Here is a 23,664-nt window from a genome sequence, read left to right as displayed (position 1 = left end):
TCAATCTTGAAAAGATGAAAGACTGGGCTTGCATGTTTATATGCAAGTACGTGGACAGAATAAATAAATGAAGTGAGGAAAAGAAGGAATTGAATAAATAAGTGTAGAAGGAAATATTGTGATGAGGTGGATAAATATCCTTCTTTAGGTCTGGCGTTAGCCATGATCTTTTGATTTTACTAAACTATATGTATAATAATATATTTATAGGGGCTTTCAGCCAGCGCCTTTCAAATGATGTCATTCACATTCGTTCCTGCCCAGTGTAGCAGACAGCATGGGCCAGTGGGTCAGCCCACTTCTGCCATTGGCTGATTTAACTGTGAGTGATCGCATTCTGCCCTTTCACGTTGAGCACTTCCATGCACAAAGTAGTTCCCTTCAGTGCCAGGGACTACTTACACAAATGTGTGATTTTGAAATAAAAAAATTAAAAAAAATTAGCTTGTAGCCAATGTAATTTTTTTAGGCTGATGGTGGCCTGGTAGCTCCCCTAAAGATAAAGTTTTACAAAACCCTCGACAGAACAAAACCAAGCATTAATAAGGCCAAAAGGCTGGCACTGAACACAGACTTAACTGACTTCGCCATTGCTTGTTTTAATCTGGTTTGGAACCATGGCTTTCTAGCCTCACCATTGTTTGTTCTTGGGCCCAGGTTTTTTGGCATCTCATGTTCACACACAATAAGATAAATGGACAGAAATTGATAAGTGGACATTTCTGGTCCTAGATCTCATTATTATTTTGCACCTGTATAAAATATGAGAAGACAATAAATATTTCTGCCCATTTCTTTTACTTTTCAACTTCTGGAGTGCTAAGAAACAGGCTGAGCACCAGCATCAAGGGCTAAATTAAAACAGATTCTCCTGTGAGAGAACAAAAAAATTCTGCCCTTTAATATATGTTTGTGTACATTTTATTCAATAACAGTGGAATGGAAAGAGCCTTTCTTGAATTCATCATTGTTATTGACTCATTGGGCACTAACAGCAGCCATTAATTAAATTCAGAGCAGACTCTGTTGTTTGTGTTTAAAGGGCAGCCTTCGGTCCCTGCACTGGCCCAGTGGACAAGTACAAAGCAGTTCACATCAATCTTTCTGAGGACATTCAGAGCAGCCCAGTAACTGTTGTCCCTTTGTTAGACTCGGACTTTGTGTGCTCTTTCCTGCAGAGCCCCGCCCGACGGAGACTTGTTTTCTGCTGGTGCAAAGGACAGGCTGGCCACCATTCTCTCTGAGATAACAGACCACTGACCGAGATGTTCTCGTTGGCGGAAGCAAACGAAAGGCACAAAGCTGGATTGGTGTCCAGGTGCAGTGATCCTTACAAATATGCAAAGTTCAGTTCATCATTTGGGGACCATCCCTCGCGAATGGATTACTTTCCCAAACCCCCAACCCTGTGTGGGCCCGGATGGTGGCCGTGGCACAGATAAAGACCACAGAATAGCAATTGCATGTTAGAACAGAGGGGCCTCTAACATCTGGGGCTGAAGTGGGTGCAGGGACCAGCAGCCCACTATCTCCTCAGGCATCCTTGACACTTGTTGGCTGGATGAGGTAGATCTGTGGGCCTACAGAAGGAGGCAGAGGCCTTTCTTTCTAGAAGGACTAGTGGGGCCCTCCTCTCAAACTCTGGTTTCTGTGTACCCTCAGATCTCTGGACCTGATCTGCTGCTCTCTGGGGAAAAAATAAGGAACCAGAAAGCACAGTTGCTTTTTAGAAGCACTTTGAGGGTTTGTGCTGGTTATTCACCTTAATGCTACGTGTATTAAGGTAAACGCACTGCCTAACCCCTCACGGTGCGGGGCATGAAAGTGCCAGGATAAACCTGGCAAACAGGGCCCTCCAACGCCCTGGCTGAGAAGGTTCCTTTGAAGAGCAGTGCCAGGCTCTGGCCAAGGTAAAGCATTTAATGTTAAATGAATTGCACCAGCTGGCACCTGGCAGTGCCAGGTGGCACCCAGACTCTTCGTTCCTTGCATTCCTCAATACCTGGAACGACAAATTCATGTTTTGCAGACATTTCTACTACATTTCTTCCTTTTCTAATACATAACAGGCAGATGGGAAAACAGCGCATTTGCCCACATTTTCTGCATCTGCTCACCACAGCTGGTAAAAGGGGCCTTTCGGCCACCCCTGGTTGAAAGTAGTGCAGGAGCTCATCATGCAAAGGACCACAGGTTCCCTCCTCTGAAAGTTATGCTCCCCCCCCCCCATCTAATAATAGGACCCGTACAGGTCTCACTGCTTGTTTCATAAAGAAGAGCACTACAGTCCATCACCAAACTGACACTCCCCGCCTCCCAGTTCACTACACAGGTTTTCTGTTGTGTCATTATCGAGCTGCTGGTGTCGAAAACCGTCCAATATTTTAGTTCCAAGAGCCAACATATCCCTCCTTGTCATCAAAGGTGCTCGTCCCACACTGGCTTCCCGAAGCAAAGGATACTCCCATGTCAGAAGTTCCATAAAAACTCCAGGCTTTGTTTAAAAAAAAAACTTTTATAAACCCTCTAAAATAGTAAACCTGCATTTTGCAAACAGTATATCAACTCAAATGGGCCAAAATTAGCATCCTTCACCCGGTATTTGTGTTTCGGGCTTGGGCTTAACCCTCACCAGGCTTACTTGTCGTGAATTGGTTTTTACACTATCCTTTGACTTAGGAAGTGAGTGTGGTACGGGCACCCTCTAAGTTAAGGGGCATGGTGATTCTTTCAACTATACCCATAGAAGTGTCCCTTCTTATTCAGATTGCACAAGCGTATCATTGCACACCTCCTCGCCACACCCCCTTCGGTATTTGACAAAGTAGGTAGATTGCTAGTTGTGGGAACTATGTAATGATCCTTCTTATGTGTAATCAATAACTGTTGGCAATAATTTATAGCTAGGGTTCCCAATATGCTTTTGTTAGCGGTAAGCGACCTATGTGAGATGAATACCCAATTACACGCCTTGTTATAGTCTTTCTGGTAAGCATTAGTTCTCATGAATGTGGGCTATTGCTCAATTAATAAACAGATTTCCCACCATAAAGTTTTGCTGATCAGTTGATCCTAAAGTATTCTTCTTAACTAGGGGAATTTTAAAGTAGTCCTTATGAGTTGGACACAACCATACTCCATGATTTCTCTGGGTAGGTTTTCGGTGCCCCCTTATAGATGGAATTTCTAGCTCTTGTTCAGCGGTATCTGAGTGGGTACAGAAAGCCACCCATGACCTCGTGCTATTATTGACAAATGCCCCTTGGCTCCAGCTATTTTGACCTTTTAATTTGAAAATGCTCTAGAGTGACCTTATTGATCTTGCCAAGGCTTGAATAGTATGACACAGTTTTACCTTACAGCTATAGGGGAAACGGGGGGGGGGGAGGTTTAAAACTCTGTTCTGTGCTTAAAAATCTGAGACTGGGTCAGGGGCGGGTTTCTGGGCGTCCTCAGCTTGGAGGGTACCAGAAATTCTTCACCCAGAACTTCGTGCAAACGTAAAAGAGAGGCAGTTCGACCTTTTCCAGTGTTCTCTTTGTAGTACAGGCCTAAAATTCTGGTTGGTTGTCGTGAGCATCCAAGTTCACTAATCTGCCATTGGAACATATGAAATTATCAGGATGAGTATTTTCTTTGACACATTCGAACAGACATTTTGTATTCCAAGTCCACTATTATACACAGTTTCATTCAATAGTAGGTTTAGTGCTTATAGTTATTGCATTTGCTCTCTGTTACGTATATTTTGGTCCTTAGATTCCTTCATGTCCCCATAAAGGTTCATGTTTAGATGCAGTTTTTGCATTGGACTGCTTGTTGAAACTACGAGTTTTAGCAAATGTAAACTGTTCAGCAACTGGCAGCGGTGCTCAGTTTGTCAGTAAGTTGCCTCCCTCGCCACACATTTCTGCCTAGTAGATGTTGCCCCCTGATTGGTCCAAGTTCGAGGCCTCCTCCACGCCTGCACCTCATCCCTGGTGGTCCAGTGGGAAGCATCTCTGCTCTCTGTCCTCTCTCTCTCTGATTTCTGCTTTTCTGCTCTTTTTATTTCACCTTCTTTTTTTCTTATCACAGCTTTTTTCACTTTTTCACTTTCTCCATTTTCTCCTCCTTTGCACATTTTTTCTTTCCGTGCCCTTGCTCGTCCCCTACGGCCCGTTCCCTCCTCCAGTGCCGTTTTCCCACTTCCCGCCTCCCAGCTGTCCAGCCCAACACCGACACACCACTTAATGGTGGGCGGGCTGCTGGCGCACCAAAGGCAAGCCTGGCTGCACCTGTCCGTACCTGGACCACGCCCAGTGCCACGTACCCTCGTTCCCGGACTATCCACCGCTAAGACACCAGCACCCTCCGCGCCCTCAACACCAGACGTTCCACCGCTTGCCACCTTGCATCGCCAAAGGACACCTAGGGCCATTTCACCTGCCGCAATTGCACCTTCGCCTGCAGCTGTACTCCAGACCGCCGAACCACATGACCAACAAGAACTGGACCTGACCACCTCAGCTGCATCCTGCTCAACACGAGCTCCCTCTACAAGCATGCCGTGGAGATATGGGACCTGCTCAATTCTATCTCCCCCGACATCGCTTTCCTGACGGAAACCTGGATGAACCCCACCTCAGCCCCAGACATCGCCACCACCATCCCTGACGACTACAAACTCATCCACAAGAATCGGACCACCTGACCGGGAGGCGGCATCGCCATCGTACACAAAAGCACCTTCCGCCTCAAGACCAGAGCAGACGACTACTCAGCCAACATGGAACACTTCCACTTCCAGTTCCAAACCAACCCGAATGCCACTGTCTGTGGCACCCTTGTCTACAGACCTCCCGGACCCTACCCCTCTTTCAGCGAATCCATAGTTGACTTCATCGTACTCCACTCTCTCCCCTCCATGGACTACATCCTCCTTGGCCACCTCAATTTCCACCTGGACAATCCCAGTGACCACAACACTTTATCCCTACTAGAGAACCTTACCACCATCGACTCAAACAACTGGTAACTTCTCCATCCCACTCAGCAGGACACACACTCGACCCCATCTTCATAGCAAGCAACATCGTCTCCGTCAGCCACACCTCCGAACTACAATGGACCGACCGCCACTGCGTCCACTTCTCTTTCACCAAACCAACTGTTCACTACCACGCCTACCGCTACCTGCGCAGTAGCTGGACCATGGTCACTGAAGACCAGCTCACAGATGCCCTCAGCAAATTCCCCTCCACCTTCAGCCACGGACACCAACGGCTCAGCATGAAATCTCCACCTATAGATTTCCAACTGCGCCAACACACTGGCCTCCCCTCAAGAAGAAGCCATCAGGCAAGTAACCCTCCAAGAAAGCCATCTGGTTTTCCTCCATCCTCCAGGAGTCCAGGCGCACCTGCAGACGGCTCAAGAAAAGATGGAGGAGCAGCAAGACCTTGACAGACCACTCAGCCTTCAAGACCGCTGTCACCACACACCACCACCTCATCAGAACAACTGAGAGAACAGCCATTCAGGAACACATGAATGTGAATGCTCACAACAACAAAGAACTCTTCACTGTGGTCAAGGAATTTGCCAAACAGTGCACTGGGATGTCAGCCACTCCCCCCTCCCAAGATCTCTGCAACAGCCTTGCCACCTTCCCCCGCAAGATCAAGGAGATCTACAACAGCTTCGGAACCTAAGTACCACCCACCCCACCCTCAACCCCCGAACAAGACAGCGCCAGACCGCAGCAGACCCTGCTCAATTGGATCACCCTCACCACTAAAGACACCTTACAATCATGAGGAGCATGCCCTCACCACATCTTCAGCAGAGCCAGTGCCTACATCGCACCCGAACTCTGCCGCACCATCAAGTGCTCCATCGAGACAGCCATCCTCCCTGAAGATTGGAAACATGCAGAAATCAACCCCCTACTGAAGAAACCCTCTGCCGACCCGACAGACCTCCAGACCTATCTCTGTGCTCACCTTCCCAGCCAAAGTCATCGAGAAGGCCATAAATACCCAACTCTCCAAGCACATTGAAACAAACAACATCCTGGACCTCTTCCAATCTGGGTTCAGGAGCAACCACAGCATGAGACCACCCTCCTCGCCACCACAGATGACATCTGAACCCTCCTCGACCGAGGCAAAATGGCAGCCCTCATCCTCCTGTACCTCTTGGCCGCCTTCGACACCATCTCCCACTACACCCTCTGCGCAAGACTCCACGACGCTGGCATCCGTGACAGAGCCCTACAGTGGATGCTCTCCTTCCTCACTAGCAGAACACAGAAAGTCAGACTACCACTGTTTCACTCAGAACCCACAGAGATCTGCTGCGGAGTGCCTCAGGGCTCCTCCCTGAGCTCCACCCTATTCAACAACTGCATGGCCTCGCTTGCAGCCATCATCAGAAGTCATAGACTCAACATTGTCTCCTACGCCAACGACACCCAGCTGATTCTCTCCCTCATCGACGATCCAGCAGCTGCCAAGAGCAACTTTCACAACAGGATGAAGGCACCGCCTGGATGAAGGAAAGCTGCCTCAAGCTTAACTCAGATAAGACGGAAGCCTCATCCTGGGCTCCACCCCATCCACCTGGGACAACTCCTGGTGCCACGCAGCGCTCGGAAGTCCCCCCCCCCAACACAAACAGACCATGCACATAATCTCGGCATCATCCTGGTCTCCTTGCTCTTCATGAACCGCCAAATCAAGGCTATCTCGTCGCTCTTCCACACACTCTACCTGCTTCGTAAGATCTTCAAGTGGATCCCCACCGAATCCAGAAAGACTGTCACCCATGTTCTGGTCACCAGCAGACTCAACCAAGGCAATGCACTCTACACCGGCACTACACAAAAAATCCAAAAGAAACTGAAGAACATCCAGAATGCCTCCGCCAGACTCATCCAGAACATCCCACGACGCAACTACATCACCGGACATCTGAAAGACTTGCACTGGCTCCCAATGGACAAGTTAATCACCTTCAAACTCCTCACGCAAACCTACAAAGCTCTCCACAACGCAGGACCCACATACCTCAACCACCCTCTCTCCTTCTACACATCCACCAGACATCTCCGCTCTGCCTAACTGGCCCTGGACCCCATCCCACGGATCCGCAAGACCTCGGCTGGAGGAAGGTTTAATTGTCCCACTCCCCTCTTTTGTTCTCCTTCTCCACTCCCATCCTTTCCTCCTACTCTGCTTTCACTGCCGTCCCGCAGCTCTTCATTTGTCTCACTCCACTGTTTTACTTTGCTCTCTCCTCTGATTTACTTTGCTCTCTCCTCAGTTTTACTTTGCTCTCTCCTCTGTTTCTATTTGACCTTGCACAGCTCGAGTTGTTTAGACAGTCTCCTTGTCTTTGCTTCACTTCATGGATTTTTCCTCTGTAGTACTTGTCTTAACATGTTACCCTTTGTTTGTGCTTCTCATACAGTACCAGAGGAGAGTAAGGGGGCGGGGCATTCAAGGAAAAAAAAATGACAGTCTGGAGTAGAAACCGTAGAAAGAAATACAGAAGGTCAACATTTACAGCACGTGGGAAAGTAAAGTGCATTTTATCACACAATACAGGTGGAAAGAAACCATTTAACACTTAAATTCCCAAAATGGGAAAAGACATACATAAAAATTGTGTAGGTCCTGTACGGTTGCACATCCTCAGGTTGCATGTATTTAAACATGTCTCCTCCCGCTATATTCCTAAAACCCTGCATGGAAAATTGACCTTGACTTTATAACAAAGGACCCTCCCATTACCCCCACCCTCGGCATCTCACTCTGAGAGTAGCATAGTAAGTTTGTCTGCCTTACTGTCTGTTTGTGTAGTTCTGTAGTTTCTGCAGTTTGCCACCAGCTCAATTATTTCAAAGATCACAACCGCTCTGCCTTTGAAACCATATCCTTGCATTCCCACAACACCAGATCTCCTCTCCCTGTCTGTTCGCCCCACCACCAGCCATTTGCATGGACCCATCGCCCCCACTCATGAGCACAACCATTTTCCATCAACGTATTGTACCAGAAGGATCCTGGAGTAAATATATGGAACAGTCTCCTTGAGAGCACAAGACTAATCCCGATAACCAAAAATAACCCTGGACGAACCACTAACCATGTGTTTCGAGAGTGGCGAGCTGCCCTCCGTAAAGCGCTTCAATGCCTTGGCGGGGTAGTAAGCGCTATGTTAATGCAATTACAGAACACCTTTTATCGTGGACTCTTGAATTTACAGATTTGTTTGTCTCTGTTAGTGTTCCAGTGGGTTCCACGTGTCGCTACATTTTACTGTCGACGGCGATCCTTAGCGAGTGTCTCGGTTTCCCACGTCCCGATGGCCCGTTGCGGGGTCACCCAAGATGGCTGCTGCCGGGGGGCTCCTCGGGCTCCGTGGCCCTCCTCTCCTTCCACCCGCGCGCCTCTGGGTGCTATTTCTGGCCCGCACCATCACTAGCCCCCTCTGTGCATTAAAACGTCATCTAAGGCGCCGCGGTGCATCTTACCACTGTGCAGTGGTGGTTTCCGAGCTCCTCGTGGTAGAAGCTGAGGCTGGTCGTGTGTGTGTTGGCAGGTCACACCTCTCTTGAGGAATGAGTGGTATGGGCCCGGGAGGGCGCAGTCTCCTGGTAGACCACATGGTACGGCACTGATGCGTTCTAGGGTGGTCTCTGAAGCCTGCGCGACTGCTGCCCGCAGATATTTCTCACTCCCGTGCTATAACTGGCGGCATATTTTCGTCTTCTGACAGTGCCAGGACCGCTTGGGCGGGATAGCTCAGCGGACCAATGCATCTATTGCAGAGCTCTGTAAGTAACCTTAAAGTCACCAGTTTCAATCCTGGTAGGCCCATGCAACCTTTTATCTTTCTGAGGTCGATACAACGTGTTGTGTACTGGGCTGGGATTAAATCCTGCGCTCTGTGCCTAAAAACCAAAACAACGATATAAGTGCACACTGTATGTGTAGGGATTTAATTCATTAGTTTTGTAGGTGACTGGTGACGAGTGACTGCGAGAAAGGCACAAATTCAGGCATTTTTTAATTTTGTCGACGTTATATTTCAGGAACTCATCAAGATGCATTTCGAGTAGGCATTCCAAAAGTAAAGATGCCAGGGTGGGAATATATTTTAGGAACGTTTGGTTAAGTATTTGTTCGTGACACATTGCAGTGCCGTGCTCACTGTATTGTAAATATTTGACAAAGGTGTGAAGCGTATGGATTGTGTAGGAGTTACAGGTGGGTTGGAGTAGGAATAGTGCAATGCACAGTAACTATTCCGGGATTTTCAGTGCTCCAGGCATCTCGTGGAGCGGCCTTGATACACTGGGATAAAAAGTTGTCTTTTGGGCATGGTTACCGCCCTGATGCGTCCTAAGGCTGATACCACACATTTATGTAAATGTACCTGGCCTGGCATATGGGCTGGACTGTTTCGATTGGAGCAAGCAACACAAAAGGATGTTGGGCAGAATGCTTAACATTGTCAAACACTCAGCCCCCCAGTCACAGATCTGGGTTAAATCCATTGTGTTTTTTGCTCCGCATTCCCCCCATTTGGACCCAGCCATATGCAAATCAGTCTTGACCCGGTTCCCAGTGGGAACAGTCCAGCCCGAACTGCCAGGCCAGGTTCTCCCTGGACCAGAAAAAAGCATCCTGGGACCGGTTTCGGGGTATCACGCCTCATCAGACAGGCTAGCTTGAATCCAGTGGCACAGTGAGCACGGGCCCACGTCTGGGCATACCTTTCCCACTTAGAGCGACTATAGCAAAACAAAAAGATGATGGACGGAATGCTGAACATTGTCAAACACTCACCCCAGTCCCAGATCTGGGTTAAATCCATCTTTTGGCGTAAGACTAGGACTGATGGGTGGTCTCTTTCCACAGTGGGTGAAAAAATGATGGACAGGAATGCAGACACGAACAATTACCAGTGGCTGAGATTAATTTAAGCATTTCTTTAATCACTTTGATTGTTGCAGTAGACGTTCTAGGTCCAACGGGTATTCCTGGCTGTGGTTCCCATGCTCTCTGTGCCACAAGACCAGTGTGTAAGTAAGCTGAATCTGGACTGTGGTAGCTCGTATTCCTCTCTGGTTGGTGTCACGCTTGGCAGTCCATGATGATCTTCCTGCTGAAAAACGAGCCAAACTGGTTTGCATATGACTGGTCTCTGTAGTGTGATACATTAGGCAGAAAACTACGAACTGGAATGCATCCCTTAGCAATTGCCAGTGGCTGTGATGAACTGAAGCGTTATTTCCTTCCATTTGCTGTTTATTGCACTCTTTGTACACAGCAGGGATATCACAGATTAAGTTTCAACAGATGAACTGAGAACTATGGAGTTTTTAGCAGAACTTTGAAAACACTTTTATTGTGTTTAATTTGTTGTCTCAAGATCATCTGGTTTCTGTTAGATCACTTCCCTTCTCTTAACCCAAAGAGCTCTTTCTCTGGTCACTCCCGTTAGGTACAAAAGTCACCAAAAGAATTGGACCCTGCAGGCCACACTACTTTAGCTCCTTTGCATATGACCCACAATAAGGAGAATAGTTGCTGAAACATCTGAAAACAAAGGACTTGAACCAGTTCCTTTGGATCCTTGAGTCCAGTCTTTTTGCAAACTCCCCAGAACGAATTCGTGGTCGATGGTGTAGAAAGAAGCAAAGTCATGAACTCGACTGCACCACCATCAACCCTCCCTTCTGTAATGCTCCAACAAGAGAGGACCACCAATCAGTCTCGCCTACCCTGCTGGATTTCAGCTTGAGAAGTTTCCAACAAATTATTGTCCTTTACGTGGTGTGTTTGGTGCGAGCCATGCCCCTTATTGGAAATAATTTGACCGTGTAGGACAGCATCAACATTGGTATGAAGACATGTAAGTATTTGAAATGAAGATTTTTTGTTTGTTTTAAAACTGGTTCAACCGGAGCAAGTTTCCAGCAATGAGGTACAATTCCAGAAGAAAAGGAACCATAGTAGACGACGATGTATACTATTGATAATGAGATCTTCCATGCCTATCCCCATGGTATACCTTGAATGATTGTGGTGATGTTTTAATTCTTGGGATAATGTGGGTATGGTGTGGTGGTGCCAGCCTGCGTTTAGTGCTTGTCCTGGCAACAATGATTGTAATTCTTGACATTACAGCTTCTTGGCACAGTGGTGCTAACGCATTGCATAATGCTTGCAACGGCATAATGGCGGTAATGTTTGGACCATTTTAGGCTTTGTAGGCAGGATTGTACCAACTCTTTCCACAGTGCTTGCAGTAGATTAATGATGACCCCTGGAATAATTCTGTCCTTGGCACTAGTGAACTCCGCTTTGACATACTATGGGTATTTTGGCATACAGATGGAAATTTCTGGGATGTGATGTTACAGGGGCAGGTCAAATTGAATAGAATCTTCTGATGTGTACAAGTAGGATACAAGAGTATTTCATGAGACCAAATGTGTATTTACAAAAATAAATAAAACTGTTCTTTCTTGATTTAAAAAAAAAATTGCTCGTCATTTAAAGGGAGATCTATTGTTTGGGGAAAGTTGTTGATTTATCTCAGAGGCAAGGTTGTATTTAATAGCAAAACTTGTAAATTCTCAGAATCTGATAAAATGTTTGCACTTCTGAAATATGCTTGAATGCGATGATGAAGTGATAATGAAGGAGGTGTTTTGCATGCTTCTCGCTAGTGTTGTTCGCTTGGTTCAGAAGCGCGCTGCTGCTTTGGATGGTTAGTGACATGCTGAACCAGTGGCCTCTCCTTACTTCTGTAGCTGCATAGGGATGTGGCCCCTGGCCCTCTGCTAGAGCCATGGTGTGAGAAATGGCGGGGGAAGGAAATGGCCAGAGCCGAGATAGGTATTTTTGGAAGTGGGTGACACTTCATGAAATTGCTTCCCTAACAGGAATAAAATTGCAACCATAATAAAAGCCACATTGTCTTCAAACAGTCATGTGTTGGTTCTTTATCTCCAGGAAACTATCTCCTAATTGGTGTTAAATTGCTTGAATCAAAAAAGTCCAATGATCTCTGGTTTCTTTACATTTCAAGAACCTAGTACGTTTTCTGCGATCTTCCTAGCCTCTTCCACGTCGGTGGGGTGACCTCCACTACCATAGAAACAGGGCCTGTGACACTGTTAGTCTCTCGCAGAAACAATTGGATTTTTAGGGCATTTGGGTAGTCTTCTCAGAAGCAGCTTAAGAGCAAGAAGTCACATTTTTCCACTGGAACCTAATCAGAATACTTCAACGTCTATCCTGCATGTTGGAAGACTCATTTATTTTGTACCCCACCTGGCAAATTCAAGCTTCCAAACGAATTTCCAGGTCTTACCAGGTGTATGTTAGTGGCAATAAGAACTGTGAGAAGAAATTATTTTTTCTTCTGAACGCTATTCAGAATTTGATATTTGTATTAGGTAGTTCCGCCTATAAACATTCAAGTTGAACTCTTCCCCTTTTGATCTAGTTATGGCTTTCGATGGCTTTACATTGTAGAATAGCCTTTGAGTTCTACTATCAGAGAAAATCCCTAAAGACCTTTTGTTTTAATTACTATTTATATCTGCAAAGCCTTACATTATGTTTTGTAGAGCCAAGTTTGTCGTCTAGACCCTAATTTACTGACTGTCCTTGATCTTTGAAGGCTTATAAATTAACCATGAAATATTTGGTTGTAATACAGTGAGATACAAGAAGCTGATCCTGTGAGCGTTGGAAATTCACTCATGAAAGTTTGCTCTGTTTGTAGTACATTTCTGACTTCATGGAAGTTCATAAATCTGTCGGCATGCTGTACCACTTGAAAATATGCATGACAGTGGTGTGCGCAAACTTTGTGTGGTCGAGGATTTTGTTAACCTCCAAGTCTATGAGGCAACTTGTCCCCAGAGACAACATTCAGAATAGCATTTCAAAATGCAGTCCGTAAAAGGGACGTACTCAAAAAAAGACCTTGAGATTAAATTTAGAAAACAAAACATGTAGGCTTATTGAAAGTTAAAGTACAGTATAGAAATTTGAACAATGCAGTAGCAATTCATTAAAATGCACAGAAATCTTTTGCCACAAAGGCCTTCAGTTATAAAAAATAGTACAAATATCAATCTAGACTTATGGCCTGATTTAGATATTGGCAGACGGGTTACTCTGTCACATCAGTGACGGGTATCCCTTCCGCTGAAATCTAAATCCCATTATGTCCTGTGGGATTTAGATTTCATCAGAGGGGATACCCGTCACCTTTGTGATGGAGTAACTCGTCGCCCCAATATCTAAATCATGTCCCAAGTCTCAAATGTGCAGCAAAATCAGTAGGTACAGCCTCCTTAGTAGAGACCAAAAAACAACTGATCAACCCCAAATTCTAGGGTTTATATACAGCGTTCTTGCACATCAAACTGCAAAAAAACTGCAAAGTCAGCACCGTGTGACGGATATCCTAACTAATCATGAGTCATTATTCTCAAGTCATTGCACAACCCTAGAATTGTAGCATTCACCCATACATGAATTTGATTGCCTTTTCTCACCTAATACTGTTTGGATGTGTTAAAATAAAGTGGTTACAGAATCAGCAGATAATCATTGTGAATTCATGCTTTAAAGGGTGCTAGCAGGAAGATCCTTCGGTTGTAGCAAAAGGCTTCCTCTAGTTACTCGAGAGCAATGTCAGCCTGAAATAAACAGTTCCCGTGTTACAGCATGTAGTGTCAACCAGGAAATCTTAAACACAGAACGAACATTGTGATGCCACATCCAGTTTTATCAAGATGGCTCTGAGACCTACTTGAGATCTAGTTGGCCTCAGCCAGAAAAACACACTGAAACACTTCAAGATGATTTAGTTTCAATTGCAACAGGCCTATGTGTGTGAATTAAAGTCTAAATCAACTAATATTAATGCATATTTTAACTAAATCACACAAAAAAATTCCCTCAAATCCAAGGTTTACTCGAGGAATAGTATTACTGGCAAAATTCACTGAAGCAGGAAATGTGCTGCAGTAAAGCATGCATACAGATGCATTTGTGGGTGTAATGTTGTCTTTCCCCATAATGAAAATATTGTTTCCCGGAGATAAACCTCTTCCTCTCGTTTCCCATGAAAAATGAGATATTTTCCTTTCCATCTTGGAAGGGCACCCGTTTCTGTCTTTTAGCGGGAGTATGCAAAATGTTTGTGAAAATCTATAAATGTACGAGTTATAAATGAGGCCTTCTTTTCTCGCCACTAACTTTATAACTCGACGCCTGTGTGACTCGCGTTGGTGGCAGACATAGTCCCACCATATTACAGCACATTTTAATATATTCATGCGGTCGCAGAATAAAGTACAGCACGGTGTGGTCCTGGCCTGATTTTTAATCACGTTACAACTTCCGTTCCGAGTGGACATTTTATAACGCGAAAAGCTGTACATCGAAAAACTGAATTGCAGTGTTATTTACATGTGGTATTTTAAACTAGATTGCTCTAAAAAATGATTAATTAGAACGATAGTAAGTTGGTTTCAGCTCTGAGGTGGAGACAGTTTTAGTGGTCTCACCAGCCTCCTATTTCCACAAGTTTCATGATAAAATCGATACATGTCTACACATAGAGGGTCTTTTGGTCCATTAGATTCTTCCATTGGTCTGTTCAGGTGTCATTCACATTTAGCTCCCGCCCATCACACCATACAGCAGTGGTTCCCGTGAGCAGCATGTTGCTCTCCGCATCACAAAATGTTGCAGACTCTATGATCCCTACATTTGTGCTATAGAGCAAGGCTTTCATTGTTTTGAGGGGGGGGGGGGGCACTGGGGAGGCTAGGGGGCTACCCTGAACGGTTCTCCTCTTTCCAGCTACTTGTTTCCTTGTTGGTTGTCTGGTAGAAACTCAAAGGTTTAAGTGTCCAAGAAGCTGAGGTATAAAGGCCACATAATATTTTAAGGCACCAGTGGAAGCTAAGTGCACCCCGCCTCTTGCATGTGGATCAGCTATGAATATGTGGAGCTGGGTTATCCCCCCCACAATTCAAAATGAAAGTCTAGCAGCGCTCAACGCTACTCTTGACACGTGTCCACTTCTCATAGGAATAAGTGTAGATTACTTCTTAATTTGGATTTTAGAAATGGCGGTGCCTTCTCGTCCATTCCCCTGCAAGGGCCATTCTACAGTTAGCGTGGCAGAGCATTGAGAAAGTTTGCAAATGTACTGAGACCCAGGCTTAATTTTGCCTTAACAAACAAATAAGTTGCCACAAAGTTTTTAGACTGTTGTGCAGTATTGGTCTTTTACACCCTAGCACATTTTGCAAAAAATATTACATTGACATGAATAAAATGCTCTTTATCTAAAATTTACAAACAGTCCATGGGGAAAACTCCAACCACGCCCAAATTAAGTCTTATTGCACTCATACCAAATTTTAGCCAGCATTGATGGTATGTGTGTTAAACATATCATTTCACAGGAAATGTCCGAAACATTCTTTTTGAGAAAGTGCCCCAAACATCCTTGTTCAATTTCATTGGATTGGTAAGATTTGGAGGTAATGTACAAAATGTAAAAAATAAACCGCTGATTTTAGGGGAGAGCAGGCAAATTCTAACAATATTAACCTACTTTGCTGGTACAAAGTTTGGAATTTACCTTACTTTAGAAATAATCCTTGCAAAGAATCCATGCGTATGGTAAATTGGGCTTTAAATCCAGTCAAAATATGGGCACTGTCTCCGGACAATATCCTGCACAACAAACCAGTACATAGCTCACAAAATACTGTTTTTGTTTTTAAACAAACTTTATTGGATTTTTTAAACAGCAGGCACTACAGGAGACTGACAGTCAGGTAGTGAATAAGTACAAATAGTTTGTATCGGTGGTATCTATAAAGTGGCATGAATGTTGTATTCTAGTCTATTCTCGGTTGAACTAGTGTGATAAGGCAAACAAAAATACAACATAATCAACCCCCACCCGGATGCCAAACCATAACAACCAAAAACCCACAATGTGTCACCTAGGAGCCGCCTCTCAGAGCAGAAAGGGGGAAGTGAGCATCCAAGTGTGGTGCAGTCCAGAGATAGACCTGGTTCTCACAAAATACTGTGTATTAATGTAAATATACATGTATTATTTATGTGTCCTTTTACTCTCATATCTATGCAGTTCATTTCCATTGTGGTTTGGATGTTGCTCACCATTTGGACTGGTACACAGATGTTGTGTAAGAAGGGGAGCTGTCAAAAACGTGGTGTTAAGAACATGTGTTATTACACTACGTGCAATGCAGTTATTCCCAAAAGCTTGCATGCGCTAAGTGCACTTATATGTGACTACAGCACAAGCTAAAAGTGATTGGAGCATGTAAGGTGTTGCAAGTTACAGATCCTTGCGCATCTCCACCCTTCGGGGGCATCTGGAATACGTTTCTAAGTGGCCATACCTCTTCTACTCTACATACCTGACACTGCCACACACCACCTCTCTCTGTCAGAGCTCCCTTTTCTTCTGATATTGGATGAGTGTGTGTTACCTACTCTAAATCCTGCTATTTTATAAACACTATTTGCACGTATACATGTTTTATATTTTCAATTTCGTTGTCATCCGTGCAGACGCAGCATGTGTTGGCTGCCTTGCCACTGCTATTACTCGTGGCCTTGGCCACATATTGGTCCTCTAAGGAAAATACATCTTCAGTTCTTTGTCAACCGCAAACTGCTCTGGACATTTGCCTAATCATGACTCTTTGGCTTCGATCTTATTTTGTGTGCAACAACCTATTTGATCAGGTTATTTGGGTGAGCAGATTATCATGCTCGTGAACACCTCCTTGGTAGCTGGGTGCTTTGTGCTGTGAGAGCACTAAACTTTGTCTACGAAGTGTCAGATTGTGCTACCAACTTTCTCTTGTTAATTGCCTCACACTTTATTGTGTAGATGTGTGACATTTGCTTCTCAGGGCTACCACTGTAATACTACTGCCGTGCCACACACTCAGTGGCCTTCAATTGGCACAAGCCGTGCTATGATGTATTTACCTCTCTTACGGACCATGACAAAGTTTGACACCTTGTGTGGTTTAGCTTTTTTCTATCCCACCCTCCCCACCAGCAGCCCTTTAACTTCTCCCCCATCTCATAAACCTCTTCTGGGCTCACTTATTTCTGCAGGCTCCTTTCTTCTTTAGAAGAATCCAACTTAAATCCGCTTTTCCATTCTGTTTTCTTGAATTCTTACCACCCTGAAGCTGTTGTTCTTTTGTTGATGGCAACAATTGAAATAAAAAAGTTATATTTTGACAGATACAACCTTGATCTTTTAAAATCAGTTTCCTATTTCTTGGTTCACTTGTTACATGTTTTCATAATATTTTTTTAAACAATAACTCCATAACATGCGTTCTATCCCCACCCCCACAGTGTCATGATAAAATAGAATGTACTTGGACACAACTACCTGTACCACTGTTCTTTTTAAATTGTCCTTTTGTTAAAGTTTCCGGAGATTGAATTATGCAAAGAATCTTCTTGTTCCCACAATGCAACTGGTTCTATGCCAAAGCCTCTTGTAGAACCAGAAATGTAGGTGGAGAGTCTTGCTCATTTTGCTGATGAGAATGGGAAGTGGGAATGGCTGCCTCTCCAGGCTTGAACCCTAGACTGAAAGGTCGGCCTAAGGTCTGCCAGTTTGTCTTGATCATTTCCCAAGAAGTAAAGGTACTGACTGGCAGAATGAGTGCTCCAGTGTGTCTGGTTTGTTTTTGAAGTGGTGGATGCTGACGCCAGATGTTAGCCAAGAGACCTGAGGGAATAGTGTGAAACACCTTGCAGTTAAATAGTAGACCAGTTTATGGTGCATATTGAGAGCTGTGTTGACCATCATGTTCCAAGGTATCATTTTGACCTGGGGTTATTTTTTGGGCTGGATTCCCCCTTATGCAAGCCTGGGCATAGGATCATGGTGCAGAGCAAGCACCACATTCACTATGCCTTACACAACAAACTTTGGTAAATCCAGTAGGTCTTGGCTCTGAAAGGGCAAATCTGGGCTTTGCTAGTCTGCCTTGTAGTGAGTCCCGCAATAAAGAAAACCAATCTCAAGTTGGCGGTCGATGCACAGGCAGGCATCATGGCGCAAGCACACTTTGTGATGCATGCACACTTTTGCCTGGTGACACTTGGCGGCAATTTTACATTTATTGATCTAACATGGCAAAGGGCAATGTTATAAAAGTAAACCTTTTTTTAATAAAGTGAGAAACAATTGTATGCAAATGCAGAAAGTTAAGGAAGCGGTCCAATAGCACTTTGCAGCTGCCAGGTCCTTAGTAAAACAAGCATTTGCAATGCAACGGGTCTCGCATTACATCCGGTTAGAGCTATTAGAGCTGTAAACTCCTAACCGGACTTTTCTTGCCACATTAAATGAAAGGAAAAAAAAAAACGAGCACGATCGTGCAGCGAAGTAAAGAGAAAAAGTAGTCCAGAAACCAGACGGAAAACATGGAGACTCGTATGTTTTCAGTAGTTTACTGGTGCTCTTGAGGAGGGCTAAACACCCGAAAAGGCATGACGTATGCATGCTTTCACGAATGAAAAAAAGCAGATTTTAAAAGGCAATACCACGAACCAATGAAAGTGACTGATGTAACATGGGCGTGGTTAAAATTCTCCTAAAGAGAGATTAGAAGAGGGATGGAGCGCATTGTGCTCGCCCCTAAAAAAGATACATAGAAGTGACAGGGGAATAGGAACATTGGGGCTGGGGAGGGAAAAAGGTGGAGAGGCGGGTAAAGGAACAAGCAGAGAGTGGAAAAACATGCTTACCCACAGTGCTTAGTTCAGATGAAAAAAAGAGTCCCTCAAGTTACCCGTGGAATGATACAACTCATGCAATCAGATCACAGTGATTACAACTCATGGAATCAGATCACAGTGCGACTGAAATGCTATTGGGTGGGACCTACCCAAGAACGAGGAGGAAAGCCATTTAATCAAGAGCAGGCAATTGAGACAGGCAGAAAACTCATCCACTGATTACAAGGGACTGACCCAATGCCCACGCAAAGAATATGGTACGTACTGTGGAACAGTAGGTCTGCCAATGTGTAACGCAGAAGCTGACCCCTAAGGATGGCAGGTCCTAGAGCTGTGCACGCGCGAGCAGGGAACGAGATGAACACAAGCATAAGACGTTACTTTCACGGCGGATCGGGCGTGGATACAGTTGAGGAAGCATTGGGGTCAGCGGTCCCCTGGTTGTCTGAGAGGTATTTGGCCCGGATCAGTGAAAACGCGTGTACCTGCTTTAGGGAAAATAGAAAACCCATATTGTTTGTTTATTTAGCTTTCTTGCTTCTGTTTATTTCTAAAAATGTTCTCCTGGTACCATATGCGCTTTATTCAGTAGGTTCATTTTGTCGCGCGACTTGTGGCTGCGGCGCGAGGATGCCTACGGGCACTAGGACTCTCCCCGGAGGGTTGTTGCTTCCATTGACAGACACAGGCCTCACTGTAGTTGCAGAGACGCCTGCCAGACCAGCAGGGCCGGCATCTCCGTGGAACGGAGTCATCGGAGTGTGTCATGTCCGCATTCCTTGGTAAATGAAAAGCAGGCAGCTGGTTTGCGGTTTTCCTCTTCTCCTGCAGTGCAGCAATAACAAGGGGGATATTAGGAACACGAGGTAATGCGCTGAATCTAGACCAGAGCAGCCCCAGTTAGTAGCTGCCGGGCCCAGGCACAGTCTGGGCTGCTGGCCCTTGTTATGTGGCAGGCTGTGTACCGGTGCAGGTTGGCTGTCCGTTGTTATGTGGCAGGCTGTGTACCGGTGCAGGTTGGCTGTCCGTTGTTATGTGGCAGGCTGTGTACCGGTGCAGGTTGGCTGTCCGGAGGCTTTTGTTTACGTCTGCAGAATGCACACAAGTATGAATGCATGAATGAATGAAATGTATTTCTATAGCGCAAAGGTGCCCTTGTTTAGGTATCCCAGCTCTAATAGTGTGCAGAAAACCACAGTCCTTTCCAAGTCTGAAAAAGGATGTTTTTAAAGAGCCTTGTGGAATGTAAACTTTTGATTTAAGGTGAAAATTTACAATAGGTAGTTCTTCACATGGGCTTCAACAGTTATCCATCTGGCCCAATTCTTTCCAGAAAAAAAATCATTTTGGGCTCGGGGGGCACAGACCATGTGCTTGAAGTCTATTGGTGCAGTGACCCTACTGCAGGATATCAGTCTGTCCTCATGGAGGGCTCTCCTGAGTATCCTTTGGAGTTTCATGCCAAAATAAAGCTCCCATTTGTAGCATGAAGGTTACAGGATGTGTTGGTATCTTGGCAAGACGAGGCATGAATGCTCTGCATGCCTAACTTTATCTTTTTTCATTTCTGGCAGAGACACAAGTTCAACTGCTGAAGGAGAAAAGACACCTCGCTGGTAGATGGGCCCCTGAATTTGAAAATCTTTGGGTGCTAGGACGGTAAGACTCTCCGAGGAGAAGGGTTTCACTGAAAGCCCAGATATCAAGCAGGCTGAGGACTTTTTTTTTTTTTTAAATATGATGCACCTTTTTAGTCGATTATATAATCCGAATTCTGACGGGAGCTTAATTTAATGTTTATGACACAAATACACGTATGTGTTTGGTATATGTTTGTGGCTGTTTTCTAGTTACAATTAAGGCATCAATGGCAACCTCCCCGCCAATCTTGCTTCCTAAAGTGACTTTTGGTCTGCGAAAACATCCACAAACAAGAAACCCATCATCTCTAAGGGAGTGTGGAGGACAGGTCCTGATACGACCTATTGGATCGGGGAAATGGGTGTTTTGAGGTTTAGGTCTGATATAATGAAGACAAATATTAATAGAGTTTTGGGCAATGAGTTTTTATGTTTGTTCTTTATTTTACATAGATTTAATATTTTTTAATGGACTGGGATTTAACCTGTGTGAATTCTGAGCTTTTGCAAATGAGAAGGATTGAATATTTTGATATATTTAATAGCTGGTTTACTAATAATTGTGTACTTATATGCTGCAGGCTCGACTTCTTAATGCAGCTTTTCCTAAAGATAGTGTCCTGTACGTCTGATGGTTTGTGTTGTCATTGCCTGTGAAGTCCTCAAAGTAAAGTGATCCAAGTGAGAGTGTAGTGTGCCTTGCACTGTCATTACACATACCTGTTGACTGACCGTAATTTGGTGGGCGTCAGTCTTTTCCGTGTTCACCCTCCTGCCAAACCGAATGACTCCAAACACTTCAATGCTGTCAAATATGTACCACCCTCCAAGAAACTATCCATTCTCCATTGACCCTAAAAGAGTCCTCTTTTTAAATGATTAGATTCACCCTTATTTTAGATTCAACAAGTTGGCCGGTATGTCTTTAACTTTGTGAAATAATTCCCCAGATGGAGCAAGAAACCTGTTGAAAGGTCCAGCCTGCTTCCAAAGAGTATTCGTTTGTTCCCACTTGTCAGCGTTAGTGCATTGATTCTGGACAGGGCTGATATTTTGACCTGAGCAAGTGGGAGGTGATGAGGTCCGTGATTGCATGGTGTAATGAGAGCAATGTTGGCCGGACAAGACCCATAGGCGGTGTGTCGCTGCAAGTCACATGGTGCGAATCCAATTGCATTGTATGTATGGTGGTTAGAGATTGCTTCCCCCGCTAGATAACACAGCCGCGTACCTATAAAATTGACCCGTTTGGCCCACCCCTTTGAAAAACTGCCCTGCACTTCCATCGGTTTGTCTGATAGTGGTGCAGAGTGGATGTTGAATACCTGCTCTGCTTGACTAACACCCTCGGGCTGGGATAGAATATTCTGAGATTCTGGTCTGGAAGTTGGGATCATCTTCTGAGAGTGGTGAGGAGTGTTGGGGCCCGGTGTCTGCTGGCTGCTACATGGACCTTCTGGTGCTCCAGGTGGTGTACCTGCCCTCCTCTCTCCACTCAGCTCCAGCACTAACAGTCAGCCATCTTTTTGTCTACTCATATCCCCCAGTAGAGATCACTCTAGTTGCCTCTGTTGGCACCCTTTGTGTAGGTTCCCTACCACTGGTAGACTGATATATATTGTGCCCCACCCATAAGCTTCACTATAGGTAAAAAAAGATGGCAAACAGGCGAAGCTTATGTTTGACTTCAGACACACAAGTAGGTTTGATACGCAAGATACCCAAGAGGAATATATGTCATCCCATTTACCGGCAGGGGCAAGTGATGAGCTGGCTCTCCTCTTGCTCCTGATTGACATGAAGCACAACTTGGAGAAAATGAGTTCCAAAATATACAAACTTATAACTTAAGTGACTGGCTGGATCACATGAATGAATGGGTTGATGGCCATGATGATCGCATTGGGCACCTAGAGCAGCAGGTATCAGACATAGAAGACTGCACAAAAGAACACAATGATAAACTGCTATCAATGGAAAAGGTACTAGATTGCATAAAGGCAAAGAGTGAAGTATTTGAAGTCGGATCGTGCTGCAATAACCTGCAAATCATGGGAGTTAGAGTTTACCAACAAGATGAATTTGTAGAGCTAACGTTAAAAAGCCTATTTGCTGAGGCCGAAATCACCCCCATCTTTTCAGTTGAGAAGAGGCAGCGATCCCTTGGTCCACTCCCTCCTCCTGGTGCCCCAGACCACCCAATCACTTTTGCACCTGCTCAGTTTTAAAGATGGTGAGTTTGTGCTATGCCTTGCCAAGTAGCACAGAGATCTCTCTTACAGTGGCAACAAAATCTCTATATTGCAAACTTCACCATTTCAGTTCAAGCAGTGGACAGAGAATGTGTCCCTCGGAAATGCTGTCTGCAGTATGCCCTCCTGTACCCAGCCAAGTTGTGCATCATGATACAGTGTAGATCACACGTTTTCTCAGATCCCTAGCAGGCCAATACATTAATTTTGAGTAACCTGAAGAGTTCCTCAGCCTGTGATGCGGTACAGCTGGTGGGGGGAGGGACCTAGTTGGGGACAGGGGCAACTGACTCACTTAGTGACAATGACTAATAATAACCCGTAGCCACCATCAGAGCACTGACGTTAGTTAATAGTTCATATCCAGAATATCCTGTTTGTTATATGAGCTGATGAGGGATTCTTTGTAGTTTAAAGATAATGGTCTACTTCAGTTTCTGCTCATCATTCCTTTCATCTCCACATCATGTAGGAAGTACATGGTTTTCTGCTTTTTCTGCTGTAGGGCCTACACTAAGTAATAGTCTTATCATTGTATGGGCACTGGTCACTCAGTCCAAGGATAGAATGATGCAGTCCTTAACCAAGATCATAATCACCTGTAACTCCCTTCCCCCTAGGGCATGTCCACCTGCTACCTGAAGGCTTTTCCACTTCCATCCAGGTCCCTTAGCCTGTATATGTGTTGAATTACCCTGTTAAAGATGCACTGGGGAGGGGAGATGCGACGTCCATCTCCATGTCAGGTGGGCCTTACGGCTTCAGCGTCACGTCGTAGTCTAGTGTTCCAAACACACGGGCTCACTGCGCATGTTAGATCTGCTGTTGTGCTCTTCTTTAAGAACATGCACTTCAAACTACTTCACCTTTGGCCACCACCTCCCTCCTGAGTTGTGCGTTCACTCTCTTATTTTTTTGGTAGTA

The 23,664-nt window shown here is 45.0% G+C and overlaps 1 protein-coding gene across 2 annotated transcripts in view; it reads left to right on the top strand.

Moving 5' to 3' along the window:
* Positions 1-23,664, top strand: part of PAK1 (p21 (RAC1) activated kinase 1) — a 296,992-nt gene that overhangs the window by 75,221 nt on the left and 198,107 nt on the right. For both annotated transcript variants that reach the window (XM_069203912.1, XM_069203913.1), the window contains exon 2: positions 20,423-20,507. The gene's annotated coding sequence lies outside the window, so the exon portion shown is untranslated. The remainder of the gene's footprint in view (positions 1-20,422; positions 20,508-23,664) is intronic.

This window comes from Pleurodeles waltl, chromosome 8 (genome assembly GCF_031143425.1).
Source record: "Pleurodeles waltl isolate 20211129_DDA chromosome 8, aPleWal1.hap1.20221129, whole genome shotgun sequence".
Taxonomy (NCBI): Eukaryota; Metazoa; Chordata; class Amphibia; order Caudata; family Salamandridae; genus Pleurodeles; species Pleurodeles waltl.
Note: the sequence above shows the minus strand (reverse complement) of the source record. Positions and strands in the feature narration are given on the sequence as shown.